Source organism: Dendropsophus ebraccatus, chromosome 1, assembly GCF_027789765.1.
Source record: "Dendropsophus ebraccatus isolate aDenEbr1 chromosome 1, aDenEbr1.pat, whole genome shotgun sequence".
Taxonomy (NCBI): domain Eukaryota; kingdom Metazoa; phylum Chordata; class Amphibia; order Anura; family Hylidae; genus Dendropsophus; species Dendropsophus ebraccatus.
In genome coordinates this window covers 13,946,997-13,966,169 of record NC_091454.1, presented here as the reverse complement: position 1 = coordinate 13,966,169, position 19,173 = coordinate 13,946,997, and the positions used below count along the sequence as shown (strand labels likewise).

The 19,173-nt window shown below is 43.9% G+C and overlaps 1 long non-coding RNA gene across 4 annotated transcripts in view; it reads right to left on the bottom strand.

Moving 5' to 3' along the window:
• Positions 1–1,604: 1,604 nt before the first annotated feature.
• The window catches only part of LOC138789217 (uncharacterized), a 52,893-nt gene continuing 35,324 nt past the window's right edge, over positions 1,605–19,173 (bottom strand). The window contains exons 3-6 of one of the 4 annotated variants that reach the window (XR_011362708.1): positions 15,171–15,222; positions 13,931–14,108; positions 6,794–6,912; positions 1,605–2,987 (exon numbers count right to left, since the gene is read on the bottom strand). This is a non-coding gene — a long non-coding RNA (uncharacterized lncRNA). Of the gene's footprint in view, positions 2,988–6,793; positions 6,913–8,815; positions 9,390–11,361; positions 12,241–13,930; positions 14,109–15,170; positions 15,223–19,173 lie in introns of those variants that run through there. The other 3 variants (XR_011362710.1, XR_011362707.1, XR_011362709.1) reach the window with 3 other exon arrangements.

The window sequence follows — 19,173 nt, the reverse complement described above, 5'->3', positions numbered from 1 at the left end:
TACAGAGGGGGAGGGAGGTATACAGCATGGGGAAGCAACTACAGAGGGGGAGGGAGGTATACAGCATGGGGAAGCAACTACAGAGGGGGGAGGGAGGTATACAGTACGGGGGTACAACCACAGAGGGGGGAGGTATACAGTATGGGGGAACAACTACAGAGGGGGGAGGGAGGTATACAGTATGGGGGAACAACTACAGAGGGGGAGGGAGGTATACAGTATGGGGGACCTAACTACAGAGGGGGAGGGAGGTATACAGTATATACGTGAGGCTATATACATAGGGCTGTATACGTGAGGCTATATACATGAGGCCTGTACAGGGATCATTCCTATAACAGCGACGCTCCAGCTCATTACACTCGGGGTGTCTAGAAATATATTAAAAATGTGATTTATTTGAGCTTTGAGTGGCCATGTTAGTGGCGTCTCTGTGCAGCCTCAGCTGGCGTGGAGGGGCATAATGCCTTTTATGAGGCGGGCATCCTTCCAGGTTCACTTAATACTCTAGAGCCATTCTGAATAGAGAGTGCTGAGGAAAATGGCAGAGAGGTGGAGGAGGCTTGTGTCACCTAGAGCGAGGCTGACATCCATCTTCGTGTCATGACATGAAGAAAACAACGCGGCTCTATGGCGGCTATGAATTATAAATTATAATATGGTGTCGATTGTGTTATAGCGATGCCCAATTGCATCATGTTTATGATCCTCCCGAACTGGGAGAGATGCCACGATTGTACAAAGCCGGCAGTGTGCATACATACCCGGTGTGGAAATGCCAGGTTCCTGCAGGACAAATAGGCTGGGTGGGTAATCCGCACACGTGACTTACAGCATGACCTATTTTTAAAAATTTAAAGGGGTACTTTAGTGGGAAAAAAATTCTTTCAAATCAACCAGCGTCAGAAAGTGTTATGGATTTTTAATATACTCCTATTAGAAAATCTCCAGTCTTCCAGTAGTTATCAGCTGCTGTACGTCATGCAGGAAGTGGTGTATTCTTTCCAGTCTGACACAGTGCTCTCTGCTGCCACCTCTGTCCATGTCAGGAAACAAATCCCTATAGAAAACCTCTCCTGCTCTGGACAGTTCCTGACATGGAGAGAGGTGGCAGCAGAGAGCACTGTGTCAGGCTGGAAAGGATACCCCACTTCCTGCACGACATACAGCAGCTGATAAGTACAGGAAGACTTGGGTTTTTTAAAGTAGTACTCCAGCGAAAATCTTTTTCTTTCAAATTAATTGGTGTTAGAAAGGTATACAGAGTTGTAATTTACTTCTATTAAAAAAAAATCTCCTGTCTTCTAGTACTTTTCAGCTGCTGTATGTCCTGCAGGAAGTGGTGTATTCTTTCCAGTCTGACACAGTGCTCTCTGCTGCCACCTCTGTCCATGTCAGGAACTGTCCAGAACAGTAGCAAATCCCCATAGAAAACCTCTCCTGCTCTGGACAGTTCCTGACATGGACAGAGGTGGCAGCAGAGAGCAGTGTGTCAGACTGGAAAGGATACCCCACTTCCTGCAGGACATACAGCAGCTGATAAGTACTGGAAGACTGGAGATTTTTAAAAGGAAGTGAATTACAAATCTATATACCTTTCTGAGTACCCCTTTAATAGAAGTAAATTACAATTCTCTGGGTTTTTTTTTTTGCTGGAGTTCCCCTTTAAAGGAGTATTCCGACTTTAGAAAGGTATGGCATATGCACATAGAAGTGAATGTGTAAGGTGACCTCATCAGGAGGGATAGGAGTCAGGAAACCCCAGAGGTAGGACCCACACTTATTACGAACTCCTGCCATAACTTCTGGTATACTCCTTCAAAAGGAAACCTGTGATGTCATCCATGTGATGTCAGCATGTTATACAGTTAAGAAGGTTGACATATAGTTCTGTGGGAAAAGATTCAGTTTAGCTTTTCATTAGATTAATTTTACTTAATGCTTTGTCTATGCTTAGGAGTCCAGTGGGCGGGCTTACTCAGTGATTGACAGCTGTCGTTGCATCCACAACCTTAATAAATAAATGGGTGTCAGCTGTATATTAGATAGAAAAGTCCATTTAAAGGGGTTATTCATGACTGGGGAAAAAAAGCTCCACCCCTGTCCCCAGGTTTTGTGTGTATTACAATTCATCTCCATTCACTTTAATAGAATTAAGCTGCAAAATCCCCACACCCAAACTGAGGACAAGGGTAGTGCTGTTCCTGGAAGAAAGCAGACATGTTTTTATAAGCCTTTTCTGTGGTGCCCTATGCTGATACATATAAAAACAGGGACACCTATCGGAGACAGGAGTCCCTGCTCCTGTACACTAAGTAGGAGGCATACACTGTGTGCCCTGTTGCTCAGTTAACATTCTCCATCCCCAACTAAATTATTGAGTAATCGTTGATGCATACATCAAACACTCACCATTTGAATGTTAACAATATATGCCTCACCACATAGCGTTCAGGAACAGGGACTTCTGCCTTTGACAGGTGTCCCTGCTTCTACAGTTAACTCAAAAAACAACGCCTCTAAAGAATACTATTAAGAAAGAAAAAGAATGCTATGGTCTCAGTATTCATTACGGCTGTTGCTAGTAGAGTAAGCGGGCATATCGGTGCACCGAGGGGTAATTGGCGGCCATTGGTGTACCATATGATATACAACCAAGGATCAAGGGTCGATCTATCCAACTGTGACCTACTCAGATGAAGGCTACTATTGCTATGTGATCTATCGATGTGGAGTTGTGTTACATTGTCATGGCGCCACATACTATTTGTTTTGTCCCTTTTGGTTTTTGGGTGTTTTTAGGTGCCGGTCCCATCCAGTGTTTTGGTATCTATGGCAAACAATGGATCCGCACGTGCTTCATTACTTGTGCAGAATCCTCCGGAGCTTTCAGATGTTGTTTTAGCTGCATCATCCTCAGAAGACCGGCGCGATGGCTCTGCATCCCTTCCACGTCAGGCCTCCGACTTTCCTTACAGAGTTCAGCTCTGGAAAATAAGCGAGGACATAATTTAGGGTTTGTGTACTCAAGGTCGCCTGAAAGGTCATCGCCGTGTTGTGTTAGAATCACATCCAATATTCGACTTCCTCTCGGATTAGTACTTGGTCGGTATTTCGCCCGGACTGTGTTTGTTTTTTTGTGTAGTTTATCTGTTTGGGCGCAGCATCACATACGCACAGACGTAGGGCGCTGCTGCTCCGCTTCATGGGAATCGGAGGAAAACAACATCTGAACATGGTCTTCAAAAAGTGCATTCATCCTGTCCATCATTCATGTAAGTAACCGAGCCAATAACATGTATATAATGCAGAGTGTAAGGGTCCTATTCCACGGGCCCCATCAACGATGTAAACGAGCGCCCATCTGCTAGACCGGGGCTCGTTTACTGGGCCTATTCCACGGCCCGATGATTGTTGAGCGAGGGCTGCAGGGACATCGTTACCGATGTCCTTGCAGCCCTTGCACCATACATTACCTGGCAGGACTTCTCCTTCGCTCCGTCTCCCCCCCCCCCCCCCCCCCCCCCCCCCCCCCCCGGGTCCCACGGCGCAGCATCAACTCCGGTGTGGCCAGTCTGAGCTGTCAGACCGCTCGGCCAATCACTGGCCGCGACGGTCCTGACCTGTGATTGGCTGAGTGGTCTGACAGCTCAGTCAGGCCGCTGCGGAGCTGCTGATGCTGTGCCGCGGGACCCGGGGAGGAAGACGGAGGAGAAGTCCTGCCAGGTAATGTATGGAGCTTCTCAAATCGTCGGGCGCCCACCGCACACTGCTATTCCATCGTAGCAATGCGCGGTGGGGGACCAATGATTTTAGGTTTGGCCCTAAATAAACGATCAGCCGATGACACGATAAACGTCTGATTGTTTTCTCTATTCCACTGATTATCGCTCCCGTGGAATAGGCCCCTAACTCAGGATCAGTACAGGATCAGTTATGTAATGTATGTACACAGTGACCCCACCAGCAGAATAGTGAGTGCAGCTCTGGAGTATAATACAGGATGTAACTCAGGATCAGTACAGGATCAGTAATGTAATGTATGTACACAGTGACCTCACCAGCAGAATAGTGAGTGCAGCTCTGGAGTATAATACAGGATGTAACTCAGGATCAGTAATGTAATGTATGTACACAGTGACCCCACCAGCAGAATAGTGAGCGCAGCTCTGGAGTATAATACAGGATGTAACTCAGGATCAGTAATGTAATGTATGTACACAGTGACCTCACCAGCAGAATAGTGAGTGCAGCTCTGGAGTATAATACAGGATGTAACTCAGGATCAGTACAGGATCAGTAATGTAATGTATGTACACAGTGACCCCACCAGCAGAATAGTGAGTGCAGCTCTGGAGTATAATACAGGATGTAACTCAGGATCAGTAATGTAATGTATGTACACAGTGACCTCACCAGCAGAATAGTGAGTGCAGCTCTGGAGTATAATACAGGATGTAACTCAGGATCAGTACAGGATCAGTAATGTAATGTATGTACACAGTGACCCCACCAGCAGAATAGTGAGTGCAGCTCTGGAGTATAATACAGGATATACAAGTACTGCACAGGCAGAAATGCATTAGGTTCCTCTATACCTGTGACTCATTGAGATCAGACTGAACGTTGCGGTTGACCTCATCTTTTACACCACATGACACATTCAGACTGTAGTCATTCTTCCACAGAAGTCAATGTTAATGTGTTCTAGTGCTGTTCGTACAATGACATGAATTCTGGTGAAGGACAGTTTAGAATAAAAAGGTGGTGGGTATAAAACTGAGAGAGTCTCCTTGAGTAACTCCCACCATAGTACTCGCAGGCCACGTGCGTCAGAAGCCATTGTGTAGGAAGGGAGATGTTTTCCAGATTTCTGTATAAAGTCTTTGTTCCTTTATGTTTGATCGATGGTGGAACATTCGGGTCAAGTATACTCATCTTTTTTATGTTATTCCGTGCAACAATGTTGAGAAGCTTTATATGTCCTTTGTCCTTCCTTCAAAACCATAAGATAAATGGGGTATTGGCTCTTCAGACTATGGCTGCTTTGTCTTCTGGAAACCGCAGTGGTCATCCTGGTACACCATGAAGGAAGTTTTGTGTATTTGGAATAAAGAGGGATGAGAAAGCCGCTGCCAGATAGTAGAGATGATTGAACATCGGTAAATCCTAGGTTCGATCGAACTCGAACATTCCCGAACCTTCCGCATTAGATTGCTGATGTCTTCCTGGTCCGTGTGGACGGAGGAGCGTGCCCGGGGACCGCCTGGAATTCCGGGATTCAGCCTATTACCATGGCAGAATCCCGGAATTCCAGGCGGTCCCCAGGCACGCTCCTCCTTCTGCACGGACCAGGAAGACATCAGCAATCTAATGCGGAAGGTTCGGGAACGTTGAAGTTCGATGAAACCTAGGACTTTCCGATGTTCGATCATCTCTACCAGATAGCTCTGGTGGCTGTTAATCCCCCGAGTACAAAAGGATTGGGCAGCCAGCTCTTGCTCTACCCCTCTTTCCTCTGATATCTGCCATTCAGAAGTGAGTTTGGAGATCACTATACACAGTAGACGGTTGGCTAAAACCAACACAATCAGCAGGTTTGGCTAACATTAAAAAAGTTTCCCGATATAAAACGTTATCCCGTAATCAGAAGGTTTTTAACCACCGATCACAAGATCAAAGGTAAACTGAGTGAGTTGAGCGTCAGGAATATACTCAACCACCGTTCCATTCCATTGGATTTCCAAACATACAGTAGCCAAGTTCGGGAATTGCATGTATTGTTGATCTCCGTTCTTGTGATTGGTTTGGGTTTCCGGCAATTGGACTTCCACCAATCAGTTAGTTGTCACCTGCCCTGTACATATTAATAACTTTTAATAACCCTTGTAATGTGTTGGACAGCTACACGTGTATGACTCTTGGATGGCAAGTAGTGATGAACAACGGGTTCGGCAACATTCGTTCGAACCCAATCGCTGGGCATTTGACTACCGGAAACTAGAGAAGTTGGGTGCCGCCCTAGGGCTGCCAGGAAAACATGGTTACCGCCTATGGCTGTATAAATTTTCTCCAGGACTCACTAGGATGGCATCCGACTTCTCCAGACACAAAGGGTCAAATGACCAGCGTTCGGGTTTGGACAAACGTTGCCAAACCTAAACTTTCGGCAAGTTCGCTTAGCACTGTGAGCAGGCATTAATCATGTTATATGAGGAGCGGGAGGAGGCCACGTCTCCTCCCCACCTTGCCGCATCCCCCCGAGCCCCCCCTGGCCGCACATTGGGCGAGCAGGGGATATGGCAGGCATACGCCAGAGAGAAAAGGCGAATCTGCACCTTCTCACTGGCGTACGCCTTGACCGTAACCTTTGTAAATGTCCCCCTATGTCTTAAGAGACTTAATCACCTGCACACATAAGATGGTCCTACATTTTCAGCTGCCAATCGGCTACAGTCATCTCTGCCAACCTCTCCATACATATAAATGTTTGGTACAGCCAAATGGGCAGGGAGGAGTAGACTACAACAAGACTCCTAGGCGGTGACCTATTCCTCCGAGAATAGGGTAAGATATTGAAAGTCCATCAAGCCCGACCCTCAAGTCCATCAATGTCTATCGATGGAGAGTTGGGAGTCTCCTATACACCTTATACAGTGCCATTGAGTTTGTCCGACTTTAGTATAAGATGTTTGGGCAACATTCAGCCATGTTCTTATTCTGAACAGATTGAAACACTCAGCATATATATTTCTGAGAGAACCTTAGGATTTAGCCATCGGCATGGCCTTACCGTTCTAGCACATAAAGTAGAAGTGGAACAAAATGACCTCTGTCGTCTATGTAGCCTCGACTGCAGAACAACAAGAAATGTTGTTTTCTCCATTGACTTCTCCTGGGGATGGTAAATCCCTGGTGAGAGATGAATTCAGCGTAACGCATCAGGCTTGCATTTTACGTGACATAATTCTTGAAAAATAAAGGTGAACTCCGAAAACATTGTTAATGGCTTCCTGTTCTGGTTATTTCTAATGGTATCGGAGCGTTTCTCAGCTGACAGGGCTACGCGTGTCCTGCCACACTTACCTAAGCCAATAAATTACAGCAGATTTCATCAATATTTAGTTAACACTTTTGGGGCAATGTATCACGCTCTAAATAATGTGTCTAGACGCACAGATGAACTCCCGTCTCCAGCTTGCATCTGTGTCTGATATACAAGAGCGAGTTACCTTTCCCGTCACTTATCCTTAGAGGGTTATACACTTCACCTTACAATTACTCAACGAGGTTCTCCAAGAGTTTCCAGGATTTTGTTATAATATTCAGGATGTTTTATAGATAAACTTGAAAGTATGTGCTCCTAAAAGGTTAAACTATCAGCCCTTAAAGGGAATGTGTCACTTAAATTTTCTTTTACTGATTAGAATCAGATACCGAAACTTGTTCTTTTATTCTATTTCTGTTTTCCGAGTTAAATTTTTTTATTTATTTTCCTTTTTGTACATTTGCCTGGGCTGTTTTTAACAGCATTTAGTTACATGCTTTACAGCAAGACTCATGGACATAGACAACAATAGACATATTGTGTCACCCCGAGATGACGGTAAAACATCATTCATCACACTCTGTGACCTGTGAAGAGGTCATTCCACAGGAAGCTGCTATTGTCTCCTCCACCTACTGGTGTCACATGATGCTGTAATGCTGCCCAGATCACTTTACTGCACCCTCCTCTTATCATCACAGACGCAACAGGAAGTCTCAGCTTAGTTTTAGCCCCAGTGGTGAGAATGAAAAGTCAAAGTCAACTTTTCCCCTATCCACAGGATAGGAGAAAGTAAGAGATTGCGGGGTATCGGACCTCCCTACCCCCCACCAATCTCCATATCGGGCTTTGGCTTCTGTGTTATGAATAGAGCCACGGGTACAGCTCTATATATTCCTATGGAGGTGATGGCGAGAGATGAGTACAGCGGTCTTCCATCTTGCTTGGCTCTTTCCGGAGGCTCCATAGAAATAAATAGTGCCGCAGGTCACGTGCCACATCCACAGCTATTTTCATAACACAGAAGCCAGGGGCCAATACGGAGATCAGTAGGGTTAGGGAGGTCGGAGCCCCCCGCGATCTCTTACTTTTCCCCTTCTGATATGTGGAAGAGGCAGGTGCATATCCCAATCATCGCATGGGGACAGTATCCAATAGCTGCATAATGTTGGCACCCGTCCTCTTCATGTTTGTCTTGAAGACTTACTTCTAAGGTGTAGAATTGCTGAAAGTGAGGATCAGGGAGCACTTGGTACTGGCCTGTGATCACCATGAGTAACCCCTACAATACAGTCTCTTGGCAGCCATTTTATCAGTAATATCCAAACTAATACACTTGGTAGTACAAACAGAGCGGCTCCCGTTGTGACTTCCTTACCGGCCCCAGCATTGGAGTTGCCGGGTCTGATGCCAAAGGCATCGAAAGCTGTCCAGAAAAAAACGCCCAATAGGGCATACCACAGGCAGCTCTATACCATCATACAGAATTTTAACATCATCATTATTATTATTATTATTTAAAAAGCAAAAATTTCCTAATAGAATAAAAAAAAAAAACTGAAATTTTAATTAACAAAATTTATTAAATTAGGAATTTTTAATTAAAAGTCAGTAAACAGTTAAAGAAAATATTTAATATCCACATGTTCCTAACAAACCCTTTTAATAAATTAATATTCGATTATGGTAATCGGTATAAACAAAATTAGTTTTTTCAAATTTAAATTTTTTTTTTTAAATTTTAACTTAATGTCATTAAACAGTTTGAAAGTACATTTGATATCCACATGTTCCCAATAAACCTTTAAATAATATTCAATTATGTTAATTGGTATTAAAAATTCATTTGTTTTTTTGTTTGTTTATTTTTTCAAAAACTTTTTAAAAATTTTCAAATATTTAACACCAATCTTAAAATTATAACAAAAAAAAAAAAATCTTAAATCCAAAAAAGTCTCAGCACCACCAGACAACCAAGTGTGGGTGCAGAAATAAAAAAAATCTTAAACATATCCTCCTCCCAAAAAAAAAAAAAAAAAAAAAAGGCCTCACATTGTATAATTAACTTAAAAAATAGAGAAAATATAAGGGAGGCAATACCGAAAACATTTCAGTGGTTCTTAAGGGGTTAATGTTCCCGTCGTTGAGTATTTGTTTTCCTTCATTTGCATATCATCAAAGAGTTAACGCAAGCAGGCGACTAAAAACTACATTTACCCAGCCGGCCCATTGTGGTGATACAGTGATACAGTCAGACACCACCCCGCAGAATCTCCACAGCTGCGTGTTGCTTGGACACACCAAGTGTTTGAAGCCGTTCCAAAAAAAGACGTCTGATGACCTTTAGGGAGAAAAAAAAAATTGCAGTAACAAGGAGATCCTGTGCTCAGCATTGGGGTCGGTGCATTTCACACTGCTGGGTTTTACGATATTGTTGCAAGTCTCTGGGTATGACGTGTTACCCCTCATACTTCAGAGATCCCTCGAAGGAGTCATATGTAGTAGATCAACAACATAAATGAAGGTTTCAGTCCAAATGTTTTGCTTCCTGTGTAATTAGCACATGAGATGTGGGGTTGGCTGGCAGGCTTTGCGGCGGGCCTTGTGGTGAGAGGGTTTGGGTTATAAACCTCAGAATTTACGAAATCTTGGGTACGTGTTGATTGTTATGTTTTTATGTACGTTTTTTTTCTTTGTGAAAGGATTTTTTTTTTAGAGGGCAAAATATAAAGTAAAAAAGTTAAAAACAAAAACATTATCCATCAATCAGCCATAACCTTTGTCTGGCAATACAATATTTTTCATACTTTTGAAGTGTGATCTGACTGATTTCAAAAATCGGGAAAAAAAATAGGGTCACTCACCTTATTGATCCCCCGCTGCTGCTGTTCTGATGTTTTTCTAGTCCTCACCGATCTCCACTTCCTGGTTCTGTCTTTAGCACATGAGAAATGGCAGATAAGCCAATTGCTTGTTGTGACGGTGACCCGCCTAAAGCCCCTATTATACGTGGCGACTAGGAGGAGCAAATAAGTGCTGTCAGCGATCGCTTGCTCCTCATTCTCTGTACTCACCTGCCCGAGCAGGTGAGTACAAGGGGTGCCACGGGGGGCTGCCCGGGTGATTGCTAGATCGTCTGGGCAGCCCATAGAGGATAGTGGTGGTCTGCTGCTGCCGCTCCTATTCCACGGTGTGACGGCAGCAGATCGCTGCTATCATTGTCGTTTGTCTTTCAACATATTGAAAGACAAACAACAGCAACGGTCAGCCGACATTGTTCATGTCGGCTGATCGTTGCCTACTATTATACAGGACGTTATCGGCTGTAAAAGCCAACATTGGCCGAATACGCCCAATGATTGTTCTGTGTAATAGGGCCTTTAGTCACCGATTGACCGAGTGGGTATTTGCTTGTATCAAAACAGGACAAGGATATGGAGATCAAAAAGGGACCGGTAAGTGTCAGAACAGCAGCAGTTAAGTAGAGAAGTGATTTACTGTTTTTTTTTTAGTTAAAAGGGTATGCCAATTGGATTAGTTAGTGTGGCAAGGGCTGCACAGGCATCATTAGCAGTGACCATGCCGCCCCCTGGCTTTATATAGAAAATAATAAAGTTATACTTACCTGTCCAGGCTGCCCCCGATGTCCTGCTGCCTTTTCCCAACTCACCCCACTCATTAGCGATGTCCGTGTAGCCCTTGACCTAAACTGTTATATATTACCTATCCACCCTCCTGGTCTTCTCCTGCCCTCTGCTTTCACTCCTAGCGCCACGGCTGTAATGTCAGGCCGCTCAGCCAATCACTGTCCGGGAGTGAAAGCAGAGGACAGAAGATGACGGAAACGGGGAGAGGTAATGTATACATGCATTGCTATTACACGTTACGATGCACGGTCAGAAGCCGATAATTTTAGGTCCGGACCTAAAGACACGATCAGCCGATGATCGTTGTCATCGGCTGATCTATGTCTCTAATAAACAGAGCGACAATCGGCTGAATAGGCCTGAGGATCTGAGCGTGAAGTTGTGATGTCAAAAAGACAGGTGAGAGCCTCTTTAGAAGTGGTACGCAGTGGTTAGTACCTACCTAAAAGTAGTTCATTGAAGGACAACTGGTAACCAGGGACACCATTATGGATCATTGATGCATATAGGGGGAGATTTATCAAACATGGTGTAAAGTGAAACTGACTCAGTTGCCCCTAGCAACCAATCAGATTCCACCTTTCATTTTCCAAAGAGTCTGTGAGGAATGAAAGGTGGAATCTGATTGGTTGCTAGGGGCAACTGAGCCAGTTTCACTTTACACCATGTTTGATAAATCTCCCCCCATAGAGGGTAAAATGATGAACAAATTGCTGAAAAAGTCATCGATCACAATTTGGCTCTTGACAAAGTCACCCAGATCCTTAGGCTTGGTCGTTTTTCTCCATGGAGTGTTCACCTGCTGCCTGATATATCCCACCAAGATAACCCATGTTCTTCTCTTCACCTATCAATGATTTTAGCGCTACGTCTGCTCGTTGTATATGGTCTACCGTACATCCGTAATAATTGGAAGACATGGCATTTTGGGCTAAACACACAACTCATAATATTCTCTCAAATAAAGTTATAAAGCTAGTGACATGTTCGGAGGCAGGTGGCTACGGGAGGCCCTGCTTGGCGTGAGATGGGTTAACGGGGCTGACGGCGAGGCCGGTGGCATTTCACACAGGCTGTGTCAGCCGGCACTCAGCATGGCTTCTTTTTCCTGATGTGTGTGAAATTATGAGTACAAAGACTCCTCCTTATCGGTGCAAGAACTAAATAAACACAGAAAGCCCTTTGTTTCCTTGACGACTCGCTCGTGACTGTTTTGACTAACGCCCTCCATTTTGTTTATGCTTTTTAAAGGGTTTCGCCATAATGATAATTGAGACGGTAAAAAGAAAAGGAAAAAAAGAGGAGGAAAAGAAAGCCTCAGTCTTTTCACGATGTCCCGACGCACGTTCTTGTAGACTCTTCTGTCACTATTCCTTGGCTTGGCTTTGCGTGTGGGCAGAATGGTGGGAGAGAAGCACTTCTGTTGTATGAGGCGCTCATTGTATCATTGTCAACTTGCTGCATTTATCTGGGTTATGGTTGGAGTTAGAGAGGCCAATAGTCACATCATGTATGGTCTGCGACGGCCAGGTACTATTATGCCACCTGGAAAGAAAATACCTTCAAGTCAGCATTACTCTACAGGTTCAGGTACCATCCATGGCGTCATGTGTGCCGTGATCCTTGCCGTAAAAAAATAGAACAGGTCATAGTCCGGATGGCGGCATGGATGCCCTCCCGACTTCCATCTCCCCCGCTCCTGTCACCGGCTCCCGGCTGCCATCTCCCCACTACTGTCACCGGCTCCCAGCTGCCATCTCCCCCGCTCTTGTCACCGGCTCCCCCACTCCTGCCACCCGCTCCCGTCTCCCCCGCTCCTGTCACCGGCTCCCACGCTACCAGCTGCCATCTCCCCCGCTCCTGTCACCGGCTCCCAGCTGCCATCTTCCCCACTACTGTCACCGGCTCCCCCACTCCTGTCACCCGCTCCCGGCTGCCTTCTCCCCCGCTCCTGTCACCCGCTCCCGTCTCCCCCGCTCCTGTCACCGGCTCCCCCGCTCCTGTCACCCGCTCTCGTCTCCCCCACTACTGTCACCGGCTGCCCCGCTACCAGCTGCCATCTCCCCCATTCCTGTCACCCACTCCCGGCTACCATCTCGCCCACTCCTGTCACCTACCCCGGCTCCCAACTCTCCCACCCCTGTCACCGGCTACCATCTCCCCCACCCCTGTCACCGGCTGCCAACTCCCCCGCTCCTGTCAGCCCTCCTGACTCCCATGTCCTCCGCTCCTGTCACTAGCTCTCAGCTGCCATCTCCCCCGCTCCTGTTACACACTTCCGACTCCTATCTCCCCCACTCCTGACTGCCACCTCCCCCGCCCCTGTCACTGTCTCCCGTCTCCCCCGTCTTCGGTCAATGTCTCCCCCGCTCCCTGCTGCCATCTCCCCCTCTCCTGTCACCCACTCCCGGCTACCATCTCGCCCGCTCCTGTCACCCACCCCTGGCTCCTATCTTTCCCACCCCTGTAACCGACTCCCGGCTGCCATCTGCCCCACTCCTGTCAGCCCTCCTGACTCCCATGTCCCCCGCTCCCATCACCGGCTCCCAGCTGCCATTTTCCCCCACTCCTGTCACCCACTTTCGACTCCCATCTCCCCCACTCCCGGCTGCCATCTCCCCCGACCCTGTCACCGACTCCCATCTCCCCCACCCGCCACAGGCTCCCAGGCTCCCATCTCCCCCGCTCCTGTCACCCACTCCCGACTCCCATCACCCCCGCTCCTGTCACCCACTCCCGACTCCCATCACCCCCGCTCCTGTCACCCACTCCCGACTCTCGTCACCCCCGCTCCTGTCACCCACTCCCGACTCCCATCTCCCCCGCTCCCAACCCAGCTCATCCAAACGGATGCAATCTACAGACGTTCAGTGTCTTTCGCGAAGTGGACAAAATCACTGGACATGTGAATGAAGCCTTAGCCTTTCCATCTCCTTTTCTAGCGTACTCCAGGTCAGTATGGACAGGAAGCCAAAGTCATGTTTCTCCTTTCAGAGCATTATGGGAATGTTTTTGAGAAGTTTTATACAAACATGTGAAGAAGGTTTGTCCCTGATATATAACGATAGTATAAAAGAGTTGTTCTTGCCACGTGCCATTCTGATGGATCACAATAGGTTCAATAACGGAAGCAAAATGGATTTATTTCATTCTAACCACTAAAAAAATTATTCAAACAAAAATCCCGGGGACGCGATTCAATAGCGTAAAGATTAGTACAGAGTCACTCACCCACCTCACGCATTTTTAAGAGAAGGGATGATTGTCGGATGCCTCGGCCTGTTTTTATCTTGGTATACGGTGGCATCAAGGCTACATTTTCCGTCTTCTTTTATCCCGCTAGAATAGTCTTTGTCATCCAACCTTCATTCATCCGACCAGAAGACAAAGGGAAATATGCTAAAGTGTATGTGCTAAGAGTCCAGATGATTGAGACAAAGGTAGAAAACAGCAGAAAGGTGTTATGCCCATTATATTATGCGGTAGTTTTTGTATTTTTTATACAAGTATTATGTTTACGGAAAAAACAAAGTTTTCTTTTTAGCCATGGTTGAGGGAGAAGACACCATAATAGCTCTTGTGGAGAGCGGTTACAAAGAGTGTCTCTCGTTCTGGAGGACTTGTCCTGTCCTGCATTACACAGACAACTAATGGTGCGTTTACACGGAGCGATTATCGTTCAAATTTTCGCGATAACGATTGCATTTGAGCGATAATCGTCTTGTGTAATCACAGCGAACGATCAAGCGACGAGCGAGAAATCGTTCATTTTGATCTTTCAACATGTTATCAAATCGTCGTTGGTCGTTCGCTAAAAATTCGCAGATCGCTTTGTGTAAACAGTCTTTCTAAGATTCACCCTATGTGTGAGATGGGCTTAAGCGATCTTAAAAAACGATTTTTCAAACGCTTTTTCTAACGATTTATTCGTCTAAAAGCTGATCGTTATAAAAACCAAATCGTTGCTTCAAAATCGTTAAACGATCGATTGGGCGAATTATCGCTCCGTGTAAACGCAGCATTAGTTTAACCGATTTAAAGGAGAACTCCAGCTATTTTTTTTTTCTTTGAAATCAACTGGTGTCAGAAAGTAATATAGATTTGTAACTTACTTCTATTTAAAATTTTCAAGTCTTCCAGTACTTATCAGCTGTTGTATGTCCAGCAGGAAGTGGTGTTTTCTTTCCAGTCTGACACAGCGCTCTCTGCTGCCACCTCTGTCCATGTCAGGAAATGTCCAGAGGAGGAGCAAATCCCCATAGAAAACGTCTCCAGCTCTGGACAGTTCCTGACATGGACAAAGGTGGCAGCAGAGAGCACTGTGTCAGACTGGAAAAAATACACCACTTCCTGCAGGACATCCAGCAGCTGATAAGTACTGGAAGACTAGAGATTTTTTAAAAGAAGTAAATTACAAATCTTTATAACTTTCTTATATCAGTCAGGAGTCAGGTCAGCAAGTTCAGAAAAGTTACCTCCTCTATTCTCGCTTTCATTTTCTTGCTGTAACAAATTTGGTCCATTCACCTGCAGATTGATAGAATAAAAAAATTGAATTAATAGAATTTTTTAAACATTATTTGAAATGTTAAAAAAATGCGACAATGGTTTATTCCACTGAACATTAATGGCGTCCGTGTATGATGGGACCATTGGGACCTAGACTGGGGGAGGAGCTAATTTTGCTTGTTTTTTGATATAGCGCCACTCCTGTCCTAGCACTTTGATTTAAGAATTACACCTTCGGTTTGCTTACTCTGGTCAGTTTCGGCCATGCATTCCCCAATATTAATAGTACTGGACGTTCAAGGCTCCAAAAACAGCACCAGATGGGAAGAGGTTGAGTATTGCAGCTGAACACCAGTCTCTTAAAGGGGTACTCATGTGAATTTCTTTTTTTTTTTAAATAAAATAAACTGTTGAAAGAAAGTTATATAGATTAGGAATTTACTTCTATTTACAAATCTCCAGTCTTCCAGTACTTACCAGCTGCTGTATGTCCTGCAGGAAGTGGTGTATTCTTTCCAGTCTGACACAGTGCTCTCTGCTGCCACCACTGTCCATGTCAGGAACTGTCCAGAGCAGGAGAGGTTTTCTATGGGGATTTGCTACTATTCTCGACAGTTCCTGACATGGACAGAGGTGGCAGAAGAGAGCACTGTGTCAGACTGGAAAGAATACATGTGTACATAGTCTAACATGTTTCATTCGGAACCATGTGCCTAGTTGGTATGACACTATACTGTATATTATCATATCTCTCTGTTTAGTAGCACTGTTTATGTGTACCGTTAGCGGTATTATTCTTCTGTACAGTATATGACAAAACAGGAGATTTCAGCAGCAATCCCAGAGGTAACTTCAAACATATACGGGTTTATTCCATAAGTGAACTACAAAGTGCAGCACAGCAATCAACAAGCTTGTTGATTGCTGTGCTGCACTTTGTACTTCACTTATGGAATAAACCCTTATATGTTTGAAGTTATCTCTGGGATTGCTGCTGGAATCTTTGCTATATATATATATATATATATATATATATATATATATATATATATATATTGTTAGAGGTTCTATTGGTTCCTATATATGTGCATAGATAGCACTATAATTTATGTGTATGGTAAGCAACATTATTCCCATACACAGTATATTGCATGATTTTCATTGTTGCTTCCTATAGTATGTTAGCGTTTGAATGCATGAAGCAGTGCCATATACTATAACCACTGTATACCTAATACATATAATGTCGTTATACAATGGACATATAAATAATGCTGTGGTCTACATAAATAATATCGCTATATACTGTAAACGTGAAAAATGAGTGATGGTATGGATGTGTAAAGTGTATGGATTTGGCCATAGCCATGAAAACCCATCCTTGATAAAATACTGCCCTCAGAGTTCAATCTAAAATAGTGTTATTTATATGTACAGTATATGGCTATGTTCGCACAACATCAGAAATAGAGAAATTAACGTCCGTTTTTGGCGTAATTTAAATGACTGCAATGCAATTTATTGCAGTCTATGGGAAGACAGACGTCCAATGTACACAATGTATTGAATGACGGGCGCTATTGCCGCGGACGTCAAAATAATGTTCATTATTTTCGGACGTCTTTTGCAAACAGCGGACATTTTTATAAGTTGTTCACACATTTTTTTCTTTTGTCACCGTTCTTTCTCCGTTTTTATTATTAAATGCAATTAGTAACCCCAAACTAGAATAATGTGCCAGACAGGGGAGGCCAGACAGCTAAATGACGGACGTCATTTTAAGCAGAGCAGAAAAAAACGCTGTGTGAACGTAGCCTATAGCTACATTATTTATATGCACAGTATATGGTGGTATTATTTATATGTACAGGCTATAGCTGCATTATTTATATGCATAGTATATAGCTGCATTATTTATATGTGCAGTATATGGTGGCATTATTTATATGTACAGCATATAGCTGCATTATTTATATGCACAGTATATGGTGCTATCATTTATATGTACAGCATATAGCTGCATTATTTAAATGCATAGTATATAGCTGCATTATTTATATGTGCAGTATATGGTGGTATTATTTATATGTACAGAATATAGCTGCATTATTTATATGTGCAGTATATGGTGGTACTATTTATATGTATAGAATATAGCTGCATTATTTATATGCATAGTATATAGCTGCATTATTTATATGTGCAGTATATGGTGGTACTATTTATATGTATAGAATATAGCTGCATTATTTATATGCATAGTATATAGCTGCATTATTTATATGTGCAGTATATGGTGGTACTATTTATATGTACAGAATATAGCTGCATTATTTATATTTGCAGTATATGGTGGTACTATTTATATGTACAGAATATAGCTGCATTATTTATATGCACAGTTTATGGTGGTATTATTTATATGTTCATTTTTTTGCTATGTTATTTATATACACGGCATATGGTGATATTATTTATATGCACAGTATATAGCTGCATTATTTATATGTACAGTATATGGTGGTATTATTTATATGTACAGTAGATAGCTATGTTATTTACATGCACAGTATACTGTACGTTGGTATTATTTATATGTATAGTATATAGCTGCATTATTTATATGCACAGTATATGTGGGTATTGCTCATACGTACAATTTGCTGCATTATTTATATGTACAGTATATGGCGACAATATTTACATGTACAGTACGTGGTGGTATTATTGATATGTACAATTTACAGCTGCATTTTCTATATAGTATACATGCAGCGCATGGCCCAATCATTGTAGGTGCGGGGCACCACTCTTCACTTCCATTAGCTCCCCCCCCCCTCGTATTTCTTTTGTGTTGTTGTTATATAACATAACAGGTAATCAGACAGTTCATGTATAAGAGCCGTATACATTCCACATATCATGTTCTGCTGTCATTGAGCAATTCTCTAGGATTTACTGATATTTGAGCATCATTGAAGGAAATCGGCGCCTCAGGGATAAACAAGAAGCACTTGAGTTATGTCAATGATACTACAATAGCATCCATTGTGTACGTATAGATGGAAGGTGGGTCTCCCGCGAAAGGTCCGATACTGTGTTGCAGTAAGAGCCAGGCCATATTAGTTGCCTTCTTCTTCATGGACTAAGAAATCTAAAAAACCTATCCACTTCACCCACTACTTTGTGCACTGGCAGCTACTGTACACCGTAGAGGTTAAATATTAGTCGTGGCAAGGTGCAGGCGTCACATGAATATTCATACATAGTTCTGACAGCCTCAGGGTTCAGACTGTCAGCATGGGCCTCCGCTTAGACTACAAACACCAGCAAGCCTCTCCGACAGTGTTGCCATATAGTGCATAGAGGACAACACACCGCTATATTGAGACTGTGACCATGATCTTTTCCTCGTTTTTAAGACACGACCACCACCACCACCATTGTTCGGCATACTCTGCGCTCTATTTGGCTAAGGGCCAAGGAAAAGCTTTGAAAGTGGGTGACACCGATTTATACATGTAGCAGAGCTGAGTTTGTACTTTCATGTAACATATGTACTTTATATAGGGTTATCCATGCATGGTCGCTTTCTTTCAGAAACAGCACCACTCTTGTCTTCAGTTAGGATGTGGCATTGCAGCTCAGTTCCACTGAAGTGATTGGAGCTGAATTGAAATACCACATCCTAACTGAGGACAAGGGTGGCGCTGTTTGAGTGAGTCCCTATCTTAAAGGGGTTGGCCACCTTATAGTACAATTGCTCAGTGTGTAGTATTAGTAAGTGTACTCACTGGGGGAGATTTATCAAACATGATGTAAAGTGAAACTGGCTCAGTCGCCCCTAGCAACCAATCAGATTCCACCTTTCATTTCTCACAGACTCTTTGGAAAATGAAAGGTGGAATCTGATTGGTTGCTAGGGGCGACTGAGCCAGTTTCACTTTACACCATGTTTGATAAATCTCC